At 45.7% G+C, this 16,935-nt stretch overlaps 1 long non-coding RNA gene and 1 pseudogene across 2 annotated transcripts; both read left to right on the top strand.

The window, feature by feature from the left end:
• Dynlt1-ps1 (dynein light chain Tctex-type 1, pseuodogene 1) lies at positions 1,007 to 1,713 on the top strand (annotated as a pseudogene).
• On the top strand, positions 4,282 to 13,673 carry Gm52922. Of its 2 annotated transcripts, none has more exons than XR_003956532.1 (3): positions 4,282 to 4,496; positions 12,378 to 12,681; positions 13,272 to 13,673. It is a non-coding gene; the product is annotated as a predicted gene, 52922 (long non-coding RNA). The 2 variants fall into 2 exon arrangements; XR_003956533.1 differs by lacking the exon at positions 4,282 to 4,496 and adding an exon at positions 9,596 to 9,731.
• Positions 13,674 to 16,935: the final 3,262 nt, after the last annotated feature.

Genomic DNA, 16,935 nt, shown 5'->3' with positions numbered 1-16,935 from the left:
TGTTGGGGAGGTAAAATTGAGATAAAACTGTTTATCAAGGCTACAAAATTAGTAGGAAAAATACATTATCTGTTTTCTCTCTCTCTCTCTCTCTCTCTCTCTCTGTGTGTGTGTGTGTGTGTGTGTGTGTGTGTGTGTGTGTGTGTGTGTGTGTGTTCTACTTTCTTCACAATGGAGCCATTTTGTAGCTCATAGAAGCTCTGCAGAATCTGCTAGTAGACTGAGGGTGACCCAATAACTAGAAGAATTCCTAGAATGTGGGGTGGCTCTAAACCTTGCCAGCTGGGTTCCATTTCAAATGAGAACTGCCTAGGTCCTCACAGGATTGTCTAAAACTCCAATAGATCTCTGCACCCCTCTCTGTGAATGAGGAACTCACCCCACCCAAATGACCCCTGGAGCAGCCTCTGGGTTCCTTGTCCTCCACTTAGCCTCGTGGCTAGTGACAATGACTCACGGACTTAAGTTGTCTTCTCAAAAGAGAGCACCCTATTTTAGATTATTTAGAGGAACGGTCATATTTTCAAGCTGGACACCACTTATAGTTCTCCATGGGACTGTGTAGCACTCACTGCTCAGAAGCTGCCATGCTACGGACAGTCATCTCAGAATCGAAAGAGTCTTCAACGGTGGAGAGAGCCACAGCCCAGCTTCAGAGAGGACAGAGAGCATATTCTCCTGGCCAGAGAATGTGTACATTCCCAACGAGCCAGCTAAACAAAGGTTAGGTCCTTGAGGCTGCAGAGGACAGAAGTCTCCTCGTGCATTGCTGAATCCAGGTGCCTAGACCAGTGTCCTGGGCATGGTAGGTTTCTAGTAAGTGTGTGCTGAATGAACAAAGCAGAATCTCACCTGTCTTTCAAAACAGGATTCAAGGGGAGGAAGTAGAATGATCTATGACAGAGAGTGTTTCATGATAATTAATTCACCATAAAATAATAATACTGGAATGAAGACAGGCCGCTTGTCACAATTGCTATGAATAAATTTTTAAAAAGAAAGAGAGAGTCCACTCTACTCCGCGGGCGAAGGAGACGCGTTAAAGATGGAAGACTTCCAGGCCTCCGAGGAGACTGCATTTGTTGTTGATGAAGTGAGCAGCATTGTAAAGGAGGCTATAGAAAGCGCCATCGGTGGTAATGCCTACCAGCACAGCAAAGTCAACCAGTGGACCACTAATGTCCTAGAACAGACTTTGAGCCAACTCACCAAACTGGGGAGACCATTTAAATACATTGTGACCTGTGTGATCATGCAGAAGAACGGTGCTGGGTTACACTCCGCAAGTTCCTGCTTCTGGGACAGCTCCACAGACGGAAGCTGCACAGTCCGATGGGAGAACAAGACCATGTACTGCATCGTCAGTACCTTCGGACTGTCCATCTGACCACCTTGCCAGCCTCAGCCTCGTGGTCCCAGCATTTCCAGTCCATCTTAACCACCAGCTATGTTGGGCAAACCCCTTCCTCCTAAGTTGTTCTGTGGCACTCTCAAAAAACCAAATGACTCCCCAGTCACAGGAACCACATGACTTCAGCCAGATTAGCACCCACCTGTCATCTGAGACAGGCAGTACCACTTGTCTTAACTGTCTTCTCCAAGGTGCTAAAAACTCAAGTCTGCCGGTGGAAACAGCTCTACTTTCTGAAATGATTCAGATACACTAACTTTCCATACTTTATTCTTTCTTAGAATAATAAATTATTCAAAATTTAAAAAAAAAAGAGAAAGACAGGAAGGGAGGATGGGAGGGAGGGAGGGAGGGAGGGAGGGAGGGAGGGAGGAAGGGAGGGAGGGAGGGAGGGAGGGAGGAAGGGAAAAGAAAGCCTAGAAAATTTTACAGTACCACAGGATCTCTGACAATAACACCATCAGTGTCTGCCCAATTTCTGCTACATGCTCGCCCATGCGCTCATTGATGTTGGAAATTTTTGATGAGGGCAGAAGGAACATGTGACAGCAAAGGAAGGCAAGAGTAAGACTCTTGGACTTTCCAGTGTCATAAAACCAAAGCAACACAAAGGATGCCAGGTGTGAGAGCTGGCTGCTCTGAAGTGAAGACCCCGTTAGGCGCATCCAAAACCCCTCACGACCTTTCTCTCACGCCTTCACTTTGCTGTGCTATCAGCCTGGCCATCCCTGACCTCATGCTCCTCAAGAGAAGGTGGATGTTGTTTCTACACGTCCCAACACCTGCCCACTAGCTTCCAGAAGGCCTCGCTGGGGCTAAGCTCCTTTCCAGCAAGCTTCAGGGTCTTACTCATTGCTCTTAGCATCTGATAATTTGGATAAAATTAATAAATCAACAAGTAATCATACAAAGATTGAATGAATTGATGGTTCCATCACCTTTGCTGTCAGCTTAGACACCATCCATGTCTAAATCCACCAGATATTAATTTAAGATGAAACTCAGGCAAGGCCATCGCTCTGCATCTTGGCTGCCAGGACCTTGGCTCCGTCTTCTGAATCTACACCACTAACAGTGAGCCCCACACTGGTTTCCTTGTGCTCAAGCTCCATTTACCTAAATCCACGCTCCTTACTATCCAGCTACACTGCCGAAGTAAAGCCATGGATGTCACATCCGCTTTGGCCCATGAACCTTTCCCACATTTTGCCTTCCTCCTTCCTTCCTTCCAGCTTTTGCACTGTGAATGAGCCAGGCATCTTTCCCACCTCTGAGGCTTTGCTCAAGTGCTACTCAGTGGTCCAGAGAATCAGCTGGAATCAGATCACTTAGTTCTAAATCTTCTCCTCATTTCCTCATCTATAAACTGGGGACAATACTAGTTGACACCCCACTGGTTATTATAGGGAGGAGCAGATAAATAATATTTGTAAAGGTCTTAAGTCAGGGCTGCAGAGCCAGGACTTAACTGTGATACAGTGGGTGTTGTTGTCCCTTGACATCTCTCCTGAAGAAATGCAGTTCTGCCTCTATAGCCAGTTCAAAAGTCACCTTCTCTGTGGAGCCTTCGCCCTCTCCCCACCCTACCATAGCGGGATGAGTCATCTTCCCAATGAGCTAGGATGTTATGCCCCTGCCCACCACACCTTCTCACCTTCCTTCTTCTACCACATGCTCCCCAAGGGCAGAGTCAGGCATCTCGGAACACCCAGCAGGTTCTCAGCATTTCCTGAACAGGTTGGGTCGGGCATCAAAGCAGAAATAACAAGGAGGTCTGGTGATTTGTCCCTAAAGACTACTTACTAAAAATACTGTAATGTGCTGCTGTTTGGTACATGAGTGAAGGGTCAATAGGAGGCCATCGAAAAGGTGAAGGATACCTGAAGGAGTGGTACACACTCACTTAATTCCATCGCTCAGGAGGCAGAGGCAGGAGGATCTCTGTGAGTTCGAGGCCAGCCTGGTCTATATAGTGAATACCAGGAGAGCCAGAGCTACATAGTGAGTCTGTCATATGAATAAATAAATAAATAAATAAATAAATAAATAAATAAACAAATAAATAAACAAACAATGAAGCAAACAAAAAGACAAAAGATGAAGGTTAGGTGTGGTGGCACATGCCTTTAACCCAATACTTGGGAAAAAGTAGCAGGCAGATCTCAGAGTTGAAGGTCAGTCTGGTCTACACAGAAAATTCTAGGCCAACCAAGGATAAACAAGTGAGACTCTGGCTCCAAACAAAATGACCAAGGATGAGCTCAAGAGGGTAGGGACAAGTGATGCCTGGTGCTCTCAACCCCAATATGTGAATAATAATAATAATTCATCATCATCATAATAACATTTGCCTACCTTACTGGTAACTAAATGAAGGTAATGTAGAAGGAAATTGTGTGTGTGTGTGTGTGTGTGTGTGTGTGTGTGTGTGTTTGCATGTGTTTATATGTATACAGACACTCCTGTGTGTTCACATGTATATGTGGGTACATGTAGAAGCCAGAGGTCAATACTGGATATCTTCCTCTGCCTTTTCCACCATATTTTTTGAGACATGTTCTCTGAATGAACCTGGAGCTCACAGACTCCTTTAGGCTGGCTGGCCAGAGAGCGCCAGGGAGCCTCTTGTCTCTGCTGCCCCAGAGCTAGGACTACCAGTATCTACCATTGTGCTTGGCTCTTCACATGGTAACTAGGGATCCAAAGTCAGTGCTGCACAGCAAGCTCTTTACCAACTGGGCCATCCCCCTAGCCAGAAGGAAACATTTTGTGAGCTCCACAGCCTTTGTTCCAGTGCCTGGCACAGCCTTTGACCCCTTACTTCATTATGTGAATTGGGGGTATAAAACAGCACGTCCTAAATGGCCTGAATTACTAACACAGTTATAAAGCACAGCAGTGAGGAGGAAGAGGAAGACTGGGGGCTTGCTTAAAGATGTACGAATGCTGGGCTAGAGTTGAATCCCAGACTGGTCACTTGGACAGACTCTGGATCTATTCTTGACACTCCTGAGCCTCCAACTCCTCATCTAGAAGCATGAAGGCAGTAATATCTACCCCAGACAATGGAAATGACACGGCAGAGGTAGGAACCTGTGCTGTACCTGCCCCAGAGGTTCTCTATGATTGTTTGTAGACTATTATTTATAACTAAGTGTTGAAGTCCTTCTCTCTGAGTCAGTCGCCCTGCGGCCCTGATCCTTGCTAACGCTAAGATCTCTACAGCCATTCGCTATCTCGACACTCTACTGCAACCCCCATTCTGATTCTTGCTTTGGATTGGTTTTTTAAGCTAAGTTCTAGCCTCAGTATGGAGCACAGGCTGGTCTAGAATTTGCTATGGAGCCATGCTGGCCTCAAACTCAGTGTCCAGTTCTCCTTTTCCCAAGTCCTAGCCCTATTCTGATCCTTTCCTCTGTTCTTAGCTGTTTTCTAAAGATGGAAAGAGATTGGGTGGTACTCTGTTGTTTTTACATTGTTGCCACCGTCAGGCCATTAAGGAAGGCTTTTTTTATATATAACCTAGCCTTAATGACCTTGCTAACCCCAATTTCCACCAATCCATCATCTCTTCATGTCTTATCACCCAGTCAGTCATACAGAGCACTCTCCGTGCCAAGCCTGAGACTCCACCCCTTCAGGGTCTGCTCTGAGGCTGTATTGGCAGTGACTTGGTGTGCCAAGCTCAACTTAAACATCATCTTTTATAGAAACATTGCTTTAAGGGTCTGTTGCCTCTTTATGGCCACTCCCAAGGCCCTCGGCATACTTGCCTTTACATTTAAGCACAGAGGAAGGCCAGGACGCCTTGACTCATCCATGACCCTTTTCCATTAGATGGTCATGCAGGGATGGTTTGTTTGCCTGATGTTTGTCTCTGAATCCTCACCAAGGACCAACGATGCCTAAGCATGGTGGCTGCTTCTTACAGTGGCATGCATTTATGAAGATAATATAAGACAGTAAAACATGTTTTGATATGCCATTAGTGTCCCATCAGATAGGTCTCCCTACGCCCCAACTCACCCCTCTCCATATTTTAGGAACCCACATTAATAGACATAAGCAAGTCAATAGTTAAGTAACCATGAGTCTTGACATTGCCATGTTTAAAACACAGACATTGGTGTGAAGCAGAGCCCAGGTCTGTGTTTTGGCTCCATTGCTTTCTAACAATGATGGTCAGACTTGTTATACAACCTCATCAAGGCCCTTTCTTCTTTGCAAACAAATACAAGGCCATGTATCTTATATTATAAAGTGCTTGTGAGAAAAACAAAAACAAAATGAGATGATGCACATAAGACATATTTGCTGGAGTGTAGTAGGTGTTTAATAAACATTAAGAAACAGATGAAGAGCTAAGAAGCTCTAGTTAAATGCTGGATGATCAATGAATCAGCAAGCATCTGAACGATTGTTTGTTAAACTGTTGGGAAGAGAGGGGAATCCTGGACCGACATCTGCTGTTGAATCTAAATTCTACACAGGAGGAACCAAGCAGGGGGCTGCAGAGACGCATGGCCCCTGTGCTGAAAGGAAGACTAAAGTGTGGTAATTAGCAGACCGACAGGAAAGGGACACCCACTCCCAGAAACTAAATATGACCTCTACAGCAGGACTGGCCTCCCCATCACCCATGGTCCTCTTCTCCACAGCACCCATGAACCCTAAAATGCCTCCAAATACTCATTGCTCTCAACCCCAAACCTCCTGTCCCACACACCGGCCTTCCTGACTCACTATGGGCACCCTCAGGCCTTAGGCAGGCCAGTTTTAAGTGACCGAAACTCCTGACAGTTTAACAGTGGGGTTTATCAGATTTTTCCGTAGTTACTGAGCACTGACTGTCAAGATCTACAAGAGATGGAGAGAAAAAGTGTGGGGATGTGGGGAGGAGCAGAAGTCCCCATGCCTTCCCCCTAGGCTCTAGTAAATGACACCACCTCCAGGGTACAGTCTGGAAGGAGGATTCCAGAACTCATGACCCTTGGCTGACATCTTATTGCAGACCCACTCTTTGATATTTCTACCCACCTTCTCCACCCCCCACTCTCCTAGCTGCCCCCTGCCCGATCAGTCACCCCCAAGTTCCTCAAAGGGTTATTCCTTTATGGTCCCAAGCTACAGTGTGCTTCACTTAGCCTTTCGTTGTCTCCCACTTAGTCACTTGCCCCAGGCTGAGAGTTCTATGACAACTGATGTTAACATCCTAGGAGAGGATTTCACAACAGCTCAGAAGCCACCGTTTCATCCCACATAGTTCTATGGTGATAATCATAGGTGTGCCTCACTTAGTGGTTAATACACACCTACATCCACCCTGGGTTTTATGGTTTTTTTTTAAGAAAAAAAATAATAAGGTAATATTCTGAATTTAGAAGGGTAAAACTGAGGCTCAGGGAAATCGGTAGGTACCGGGTTAGAAAATAGAACTGGACTATGTAGGACTTGAACCCAAACACTTCCTCCCAGACCCCTCTTCTAGGAGTCCTGCTAGACTAATAACACCATACCTGTGCTGCTCAAGGCACACTGATGGGGACTGCCTCATGCTACTAGAAATTTCTGGATGCATATGTATCTTCCTATATGGTACAATTAGACCAAACCCTTTCAGGGTGTCCAGTGCATGGCCACATTCACACCCTAGGCAGAAGTTCACAGTTGAATGTTCATGTGAATGGCAGCCATATTGCTTCTTCTGTCCCTTCCTTTAAGTGGACAAAGCTTTTCCAGCTTTCAGGGGTTTAGATTATGCCTCACTCTCGTATGGATTTCCTCTTCCTAGTCACAGATCTCCCTCTATAAAGACTATTCATCCTCAGATTATGACTCAGACCAGAGTGCAGCCTAGGCTTCAGGCCAAGCTTCTCCCTACCCTCTCCCCGTAGCAGTCCCCTAGTCCCTCCATGGCTACAGAGACTTGGATCCTGGGATAGCTCGATGGGTAAAGGGGCTTGCTTCAAAGTCTGATGACCTGAGATCAATCCCATGGACCCACATAGAGCAAGGGAAGGACTATCTCTCCCAAGTCATCTTGATCTTTCACACATGGCATGGCATGGCCCCATCCCACAAAAGAAATAAAATTACCAAAAGAAAAATGTTTAAAGGGAATTCTCATCCTAGCTGAATTATAAATTTTAGTATAGTCAACCCTCTGAATCCGCAAGTTCTGCACCTATAGATTCAACCAAATGCAGACTGGAAGTATTGGGGGCAGGGGAATGTGTCTATAGCTAAGGTTTTTCTTTTACTCTTCATTATTCCTAAATAGTACACATCACATAAAACTTACATTTTATTTTGTATAAATCATCTAAGAGATTATGTAAAGCATATGAGGCCAGAGATTATGTAAACCATATGTGGCTCGAGGGTTGAGAGCTCAGTGCTTTTCCAGAGGACCCAAGTTGGGTTCCCAGCACTGTGTGGGTGGCTCACAACTGCCTATAACTCCAGCTTCATGGGATCTAATGCATCTTTGGATCTCTGTAGGCATCCACACATATGACCTACAGACACACACACACACACACATGCTCACATACACCAATTAAAAATTTTAAATCTGTTTTTGAAATGTATATACAAAAGTGAAACATGGTGGAAGAAACTTGTAATTCCAATACTTAGGAGGCTGAACTAGGGAGACTATGAGTGTTCAGACTATCCTGCACTACATAGAAAGATGGTAGTAGTAAAATTAATAATAATAATAATAATGAGGAGGAGGAGGAGGAGGAGAGGGGGCGGAGGAGAAGGAGAGAAGGAGAATAGAAGTATGACACATGCCTTTGTTCCCAGCACTCCACTCAGAGGCAGAGGCAGGAGGATTTCTGTGAGTTTGAGGACAGTTTGGTATACATGGAGAGTTCCAGGGCAAACAGAGTTACATGGTGAGACCGTGTCTCAGAAAACACAACAGACAAGCAGACACCAGGCAGTAAATAAATAAATCGAGTATATAGAGGAGGTACATAGGTTATAGGTAAATACTGTGTTGCTTCGTGTAAGGGACTTGATTGTCCCCAGATTTTGATATTTGGGGCATCCTGAAATCAGTTCTCCTGGGACACTGAGGGACAGCTGTGTTTGTGTCTTTTAAGTTTTTATTCATACCACCTTCTCAAAAAGAACCTTTCTATCCTGAACACCCATTGTAGTACTTTCTTGTTTTCTGTGTGTGAGGGGTGTGTGTGTGTGTGTGAGAGAGAGAGAGAGAGAGAGAGAGAAAGAGTACAGACACTGTGTGCCACGATGCACAAGTGGAGCTCAAGGACAACCTTAGATGCCAGTCCTCACCTTACTCCTGCGTGTGTACATGGCAGGCTGGCTGTCCTGCGAGCTCACAGCTCTTCTGTTTGCTCTGTTCTCACAGGAGCCTGGGTGTTGCAGTTGTGTGTGTGACCATGCCTGACTTTAGTGGGTTCTGGATTTACAGGGGTTCAAACTCAGGTCCTCGTGTGTGTGCAGCAAGTGCTTTATCCAATAAGCTTCTATATCTTGACGACATTTTGAAGCTGTATTCCTTGTACATGCAAGTTATCTTAATATCCACTTACCTGATGGAGTAGCGGATTTGGCAAAACTGAAGACCAGGGCCACAAGTTGAGGATTCAAGTCTTTTCATCATTGTGAATTGACATCTACTTTGGGGGATTAATATTCCTATAGAGAGGAACACTTCATGGTAAAAGTTGTTTTTTCTTTTTATTCTTTGGGTCCCACGATCCACTTGCTCTGCCCGGAGGCCACACCCATGGGAGGTCTGGGGTTTCATCTTAGCTATAGTGTTCACATATGCATGCCCATGTGTGTACATGGATGGCTCGACAGCCCTGCTTAATTTACCTCCTACCTTGCATAAGCTGGTTTCTTGGAGATACTTGGGGTTGAAATTTTACTAAAGGGACCAGCCTTAATCCTGAAAGAATTCTTACCATACTGAGACCAGAGATTTAGCTCCCTCTACAACCACCCAAATCTGTGGCTAGACAATAAGTCATCTCATCTTTCCTTCTGGCTGCGGTGGTTACTATTTTTAACTGTCTTGAATGTCCAGGAAGGACCTGTGGGGAAGGTAGCCAGGGCAGCAGAGACCCATTTCCTGGCTCAGGAGCCCACAGCCCTGGGATGGTTTCCTGTTTGCCGTAGCAGAGCTGTGTTTGTACATGGGGGGAGTCTGTCATTCCTTTACAGTCTAAAGGTTTCGCAACACTACTAGGAAAGGAAAAGAAGAAATCAACTCTGCCCGACTCAGCCCTCCAAGCAATTATCTTTCTGCTGGGTTGGGAGGAGAATGCCAAGCAAAGAAGTAAGGAAAAGGAAATGGGAGAGAATTGAGCCTTGGTGGAACAGGATGTACTTAAAATTCTCCCTGTCTGTTATCCATCCCAGAGCTGGATGCTCCCAGGGTGTAGGAGGCCTCTGGGGCTTCATACATATTTATTGTGTCAGACAGATTTGTGGAGCACAACTCCAAAGATGTATTTCAAACGAAGCTAAATGGAATGCATTCACGGTCCCTGCGAGAGTCTCAATTTGTTCTTAATTTATTGGGACAAACTGGCACAGACACATGGTGCTGGATGAAGCATTACGGATAATCACAGGGTTCAAAGAGGATACGAATCTGGGCAAAAGTCAGAGAGCCAAGACCAGAGTGGGACACCCTGGAAAGGGGCCAGAGGCTCCAGCTAGCAGGAGTCTTCCCAGTTCTTGGAGCCAGGGGTTGTTGCAGGTTCCTGCTTATCCTTCGCCTACAGTGGTTTCCAGCTTTCTGGAATGAGGTGGCTTTCTTGGGACTCTTTTAGCTTTTGGATGGTCCTATTGCTCTATAGTTCATTGTCCAGCGAGGTCTGTGGGGACTGAGGTTAGCAAGGTCAGGATTTTGAAATCAGAATGCAGCGGCCAAAAGTCAAACCTCAGGGTTCTGTTTCCCCTCATCCTACGGTCACATTGAAGGAATTTCTGTGCCTAAGACATCAACTATATTTGCTGTTTTCTAAATATAGTATAGGCCTACCAGAACTTCACTGGCCCATGTGGATGTCTGTGGGATACAACCTTGCTGTCCTCTCTGGGCCTTGGTTTTCTGAATGATAAAAATAAGGGTATTGAACTAAGTACTCTGACTCAAATACCCCACCCCCAAGAAAAATAACAGAAGTTCATTAAATCTCACTCCTCCAAACCCGTGTTAAATCTTTTTTTTTTTCAGACAGGGTCTCACAATATAGCTTGTCAGGTTTGGAACTCACTCTGTAGCCCAGGCTGGCTTCATACTCAGAGATCTACCTGCCTCTGCCTCCCAAGTGCTGAGATTACAGGCGTGCGCCACCACCCAGCCTCCACGGCTATTTCTTGACTGAGCTCAGGGAATTTGTATGTTTCCTTGCCTCCTGGGTGGGAGTCTGTTGTTCCGGGCACCACAAAAGCATCCACGGTGGCTTGCTTTTTTAAGGTTCTCAATGCTCGATTATCAGTTCTGTCTTGCTGCCTCCCCCTGCCCTCCGAGTTGGTTTGGTTTTGCTTAGCCTCTGTGCTAATTCATGCCACAAGCAGTCGCTGAGAACAACTGGCTTCAGAGGCCATTTCACATCTGGTTCTGCATCTGTCTGTGTCTCTTTACTGTCTCACTACGCATCCTTCAACTCTCTTCACACCTGTGACAGTGCTGCGTGACCCAAAGGCTCGGGTCATAGTCCATCTGTATACATACATGTAGAAGCCAGATGGCAAACTCAGGGTCGTCTCTCAGGTACCACTTACCCGGGTGGTTTGCTTGACTGGTTGATATTTTTGCTTTGTTTGTTTTGGTTTTTACACAAAGTCGTGGCCACAGAACTAAGTAGGCTAAGATAGTTACTCAGTAAGCCTTGGGGCTCTTACCTTTCCCTCCCCAGAACTGGTCACAAATATGCATCATGTCCTGACCTGTTTACGTGGGTTTGGGGATCCAGCATATATTCCTGTGCTTGCAAAGCAAGCAGTTTGTCAACCAAACTATCTCCCCGGCCTTCAGGTCCCTTCCTTATGGAGTTCTTCACTCACCAGAAGACCGCTGCCCCATTGTGCTGTATTAGTATTTCTATGTGGCTTTCCTCGACTCTAAACCAATCTTTTCCATCTAACTGCTGTGGCAGGAATGTGAGATGCCCTCTATGGGCCAATGCATTTAAACCCATATTCCTGGAGCTTGTGGAAACCTTTGAACATGAGGCCCAGTGGTAAGGTAGTGGCATGTCAGAAGGTAAGAGAGCTAATTGCCTGGGTTCTGGCCGTGCCCTGCTTCCTGACTGCCACCAGGATATAAGCATCCACCTCCCCTTTCTACTGTTGAGAGCCACGGTGCCCCTCACTGCATGCACAGTGCCCCTCACTGCATGCACGGTGCCCCTCACTGCCATGCACGGTACCCCTCACTGCCTTGCTTACCACTTGCTTCTTTCAAAATTTTTTTAAGAAATGCATTGTCCTTCATAACCCGTGACACTGCCTGTCCTGCAGATTTCCCATCATCCTCTTTCCTGTGTCATTTTGGTGCTGATTCCCTACATTGGTCTTCAGTGACTTGATGCTTATGCAGAGTTCACACTTATTCCTGCCCTCCATTTTTTTTTCCTGCATTCAATGTGTTAGAATGCCCTGTGGATTGTGTCCTCTCCGGATGTCAAGTGCTGTATCTAGCATGCAAAGGGTGATTGTTAATGATGAAGGAAGGTAACATCTTCGAGTTGCTACTAATCCAACAGTAGCTAGACTTGACTACCTCAACCTACCTCTGTTTTCAGCCTGGTTCTCTGTGCCCATCACAGTTTGCCTGTCTACAGCCTGAAGCCCAGGCTCATGACCTGAACCTGTTGCTTGGTCACGGGCCAACACTGAAGGAAGCAGAGCATTCAGCTTGCTCTGCCAATGACTTCTTTAACCAATGGCCTCTCCTTGTTTTTATTTCCAGCTCTGCGAATCAGGAAGAAGGTGACTTGGCCATGATGAGAGACTGCACACAGCTACCATCTTATCTTCATAAGCATGACGGTCACTGTAGAGTCAGCTGTAAGACAGTTAATAGGACATGATAAAGATGACAAGATGCTTGGTCATATTTCCTGAACAAGCGCTGCATACAAGTGAGGAATAAGAGAAGTTGCCCTCCCTCTCCATACCACATTTATCCTAAATAAGGGTGGGAGGGCAAAAGAAGAGAACAGAAAAAGGTGTGTCCTCATCTCTTTTGTTTGTCATCGATGAGGAAAGAACAAGTAGGTATTTCTCTGAAAAGGTCTTTTGAGGGCTCAGAATATAAGGCCTTTCCTTTTGTCTCACTGGTGTTCCTGATGCCCTGGGGAAAGTTCCTGGGCTTCCTCCTGAATTCCGGGTCAGAGTTGTACTGATGACTTCAGGGCTTCTAGATGTTGCTTTGATTTCCTCCAGACTGTCTACAGCATGCCTGTCTGTCTGTCTACAGCGAGTGTCTGTATGCAGAGAGTGCCTGTCTGTCTACAGAGTGCCTGTCCATGGAGTGTCTATCTACAGAAAGTATCTGTCTGCCTGTCTGCCTGTCTGTCTGTCTGTCTACAGAAAGTTTCTGTCTACAGAGAGTGTCTGTCTGTCTACAGAGAATACCTGTCTGTCTGCTGAGTGCCTAAGGCACAGCAAAGACTTCAGTTGTCCTTTTTGGGGAGCATGGAAGAGTCATAATGAGGTGCAAATGTACAACCGAGCACATTTCTAACCAACCTGTAGGCCGGTCTGCTTGTGGCACAGACGGGTAGCTATTCAAGGGGTTAGGGGAGAGGTGGACACACGAAAGACTGGAGGTGAAATGGTTTTGTATTTTTTTTTCCCACAGAAAATACTTCTCTGTCAGGATGAAGTTCTATCCACTCAGTGGTCTGATCAAAGGATGACTGGGATCCGTCACGGCTGTGTCTTATCCTAACTCCACCAGCTGATCCGGTTTCCAAACTGCTCTGTCTCACCCCAGACTCCTCAAGCTCTTCCTTTTCTTACTCAGAGGCTTCCAGGTAGAGATTCTGCCTCTCCGACAGCAGGGTCATGAACCAGGAAGGGCATCTCTTTGGTCATATTGTGCTACAGAGTTAAATCAACCCACCAAATTAAATGGGTAGTTTCAAGTTCACGGAGCAATGGCAAAAATCAACCAGGAGGCTTCCTTTGGTACGGAAGGGTGACGTCCATGTTTCTGCGTGGGTCTCCTTCCTTTCACTGAAGTACACCCAGCTCCATATCAGATATTTGATGTTGTTTCCCTTAATAAAAGAGTTAAAATAGTCTGGCTTGAGCATCTCAGAAGTCCTTGATGTCACAGCTGAATCAGATTTGGGGATCCTCGGATTCAGATTGGCCAGCTTTCATTTAATTGATTGCTGCAGGTTCATGGGCAAGGGACTCAGCCTGAGTCATTTTCTCATCTGAAAGTGGGGATGGCACTCCCCAGCCAGATAGGTGGTTGGTAACCATAAATGTGATGGTGTGTATGGTACTTGGCACACACAGATCCACGCAGTAGTAGATGTCATGTGATGCCTAACATTTGAGGTGAGGCATCAGGGCATGCAAGAGTTCGACTGGTGGGTTGCATAGTTTCTTCCTGAAGCATCACTTTTGTGGCAGTCACCAATGGCTTCGAGGCTGCAAGCGAAGGGTACAACAGGGAGTTGAAGGCGGAAGCAGAGTCCAGGAAGGAGCATTCCAAATGAAATCATATGCTTGAACTCCAACGACAAGGGCGGATCTGCTGAGCTTTAGCCAATGTTGGGGATTGCCAACTGCAGAGCATGTGGCTGAGATTCTCGCTCAGACAGGCACTGTATCTGGCTGTCCAACCCTGCTCCCCAAGGGGGAAAAGGTCAACCAAAAATTCCTCTCTCCTACCTCAGGACTGGGGGTGGAAGACATGCAGCCTTCATAAGCTGACACTATCTAAATGCAGTCTTTAGGAGCTAACAGCATAGTATTCGAACGTGAGGTGGTCTATAGGTAGAAACAGGTCTTGTGGAATCTCCCACAACCAAATTATAAGAGCAAAGGACACCCTTGTCATGATACACAGCAAATGAAGAATCTGTTCACCTCACAGGCAGGAATACACCGAGACCATGCTGAAAAATCGGGACAAGTATGGGCATTTTTTTTCAAAGAACATCTGTAAAATTAACTCAACTTAATTTCCTGAATTAAGTTCCTGAATTGCCTTGAATCAATTCCAACTGAGTTTTAAAATAATAAGAATTTTAAGAGTACTCTCCTAGTAAGCCAGGACAGAATCAAGCCTATATGATGGAGAACTGATATCTTGTTGGACTATCACGATGTATGTAGAATCAAGCTTAAGCAATCAACAGCTTCAGGACTCAGTCACATCAGAGCAAAGGGGCATGAAGAATCCCAGTCACTGAGATGCTGATGACACTGATGAAGACAAGAGTACACTTCCTGATACCTGAACCTCAGAGCAGTGACATCTGTCTACCTGAGACTGGACGCATTCTGGACCTGACCTCATCCCTTCCAGTGATCTCAATGTTGGAACTCATCTGAATGGAAAGTCTACCTTTTGACTGCTCAGGGCCCTTGAGTAAGGTGTTGCGCTACACATCTCAGGGAGAATTAGTCTCTGAACAGCAAAAGAGATGTCAACTAACTAACTTTTTTGGCAAAGCAGCTATTTCTTTTCTTTTCAGATGTATTTATTTTTAAATACATCTTATGTGTATGGGTGTTTTGCCTGCATGCACGTATGGATACCACATGCATGCATGTGGTCATGGAAGCCAAAATCAGACATCACATTCCCCTAGAACTGGAGTTCTAGAACACATGGGTGCTGGGAATTGTACCTAATTCCTCTGAAAGAGCAACAAGTGCTCTTAACTACTGAGCCACCTCTCCAGCCTCAACAAAACAACTACTACATGTATTAACATATTACTATTAGCATATTAAACACAAAACTATGCCAGATGGTATGTGTGATCAATATGTAGGCAGTATCACATGTATACATTTTAATGATGCAAATGAGCCACAACTTAAATGTTTTGTTTAGTTTGGATGTATCTTTTAAACCCTTATAGAGAAATAAAATGTTAACCCCGTCACTGGTTGCACTAGTGTGGTGTATTAATTGTGCAGGTTGTGGAGCACACACCTTTAATCTTAGCACTTTGGAGGCAGAGATGGGTAGGTCTCTATGAGACTGAGTCCAGCCTGATCTACATGGTGACAACCAGGTCAACCAGGGCTATTTATGGGTTAGGGGCTGGTGGGGTGGCTCATCATGTAAAAGTAATTGTGGGACAAGCCAGATGGCATGAGGTCAAACCCCAGATCATATGGTAGAAAGGAGGACCAGACTCACAACACACACCCACACAGACACACAGACACACAGACACACAGGCACATGTGTGTGTGAACGCATAAATAAATAAATTAGGGGGTTTTCAGGGTGTTGGGGAAATAGGGACTGTTAGATAGTCTCTAAATGGAAGAAATGGGAAGATGGTCACACAGGTAGATGAAAGCCTAGATCAATTATTTGGCAGAGGTGAAGAACCTGGCAGGGGAAAGCAAACCAGCTAATTGCAGGCATACAGAAGCCGGACAACAGCTCAGCATTGCAAAACTGTGACAAACCAAGTTGAGCTGGCCACAGGCCTCCTTTTTGTTTAGTTTGTGATTTATTCGTCTGAGAATCATGGGACTTTGTAGCCATTGTAAAGGGACAAACTCAGTGATCTCTGAGAGAATGGCTGCAGATACAGAAGCCGAAGAAAGAGAGGACTGTGTGATTCCTGGCTCCTTCTCTTGCCGCATTCTGGGCTCTGTTCCCTTCTACCCTGGCTGTGTCTCTCTTAGCCTGCCTGGCTGGCTCTGCAGCCTGATGGCTTTGCACAGGGAGGCTCCTCCCAGAGGCCTAAAGCAGGTCTGCTCAGGTCTAAGAACAGTGAGTTGCTACAAGCACTCTCCAACACTTCTATGAGCAGGACCTCTGTGCCTCCTGTGTGTTTAAAATAGCAGCCTGCAGTCCACTACAGCTACTCTGCTTCAGCCTTTAGCCCAGCCCCTGGGTAAAGAGTTAGCTCCAGTGGGCGCCATTTCTCTTCCTCTTGTCCTACTTTCCCCTGTGGCTGAGAGAGATTTTTCCATTTCATTCTGCAGACATATGAGGCATCTGACTCCCCCATTCCTCCCGCCCCATTCGTCCATCCATCCACACATCTGGAAGAGCCATGTTCACATCTGGAGGCCATTCTCATCTGGAAGATTTCTTTCAACATTCTTTTCTTTGAAACTCAAGCCATGTAACCTCTTGTTCAAAAGGGCCTCTCAACTACTGGAATCTTTACAGAGGTTCGGGAAAAATGTCCTTATTTCAGCCTCTGTGGTGGAATTTATGACTCAAACCAAGCCCGGCGTTATGTTTCTGATGTCTTTCTTTCTTCTTCCTTTTTTTTTTTTTATAATTACTTTTTTGAGCCTCATGTTTT

Source organism: Mus musculus, chromosome 6 (assembly GCF_000001635.26).
Source record: "Mus musculus strain C57BL/6J chromosome 6, GRCm38.p6 C57BL/6J".
Lineage (NCBI taxonomy): Eukaryota > Metazoa > Chordata > Mammalia > Rodentia > Muridae > Mus > Mus musculus.
The sequence above is the reverse complement of the archived record's forward strand: the minus strand, read 5'-3'. Positions and strand labels throughout refer to the sequence as shown.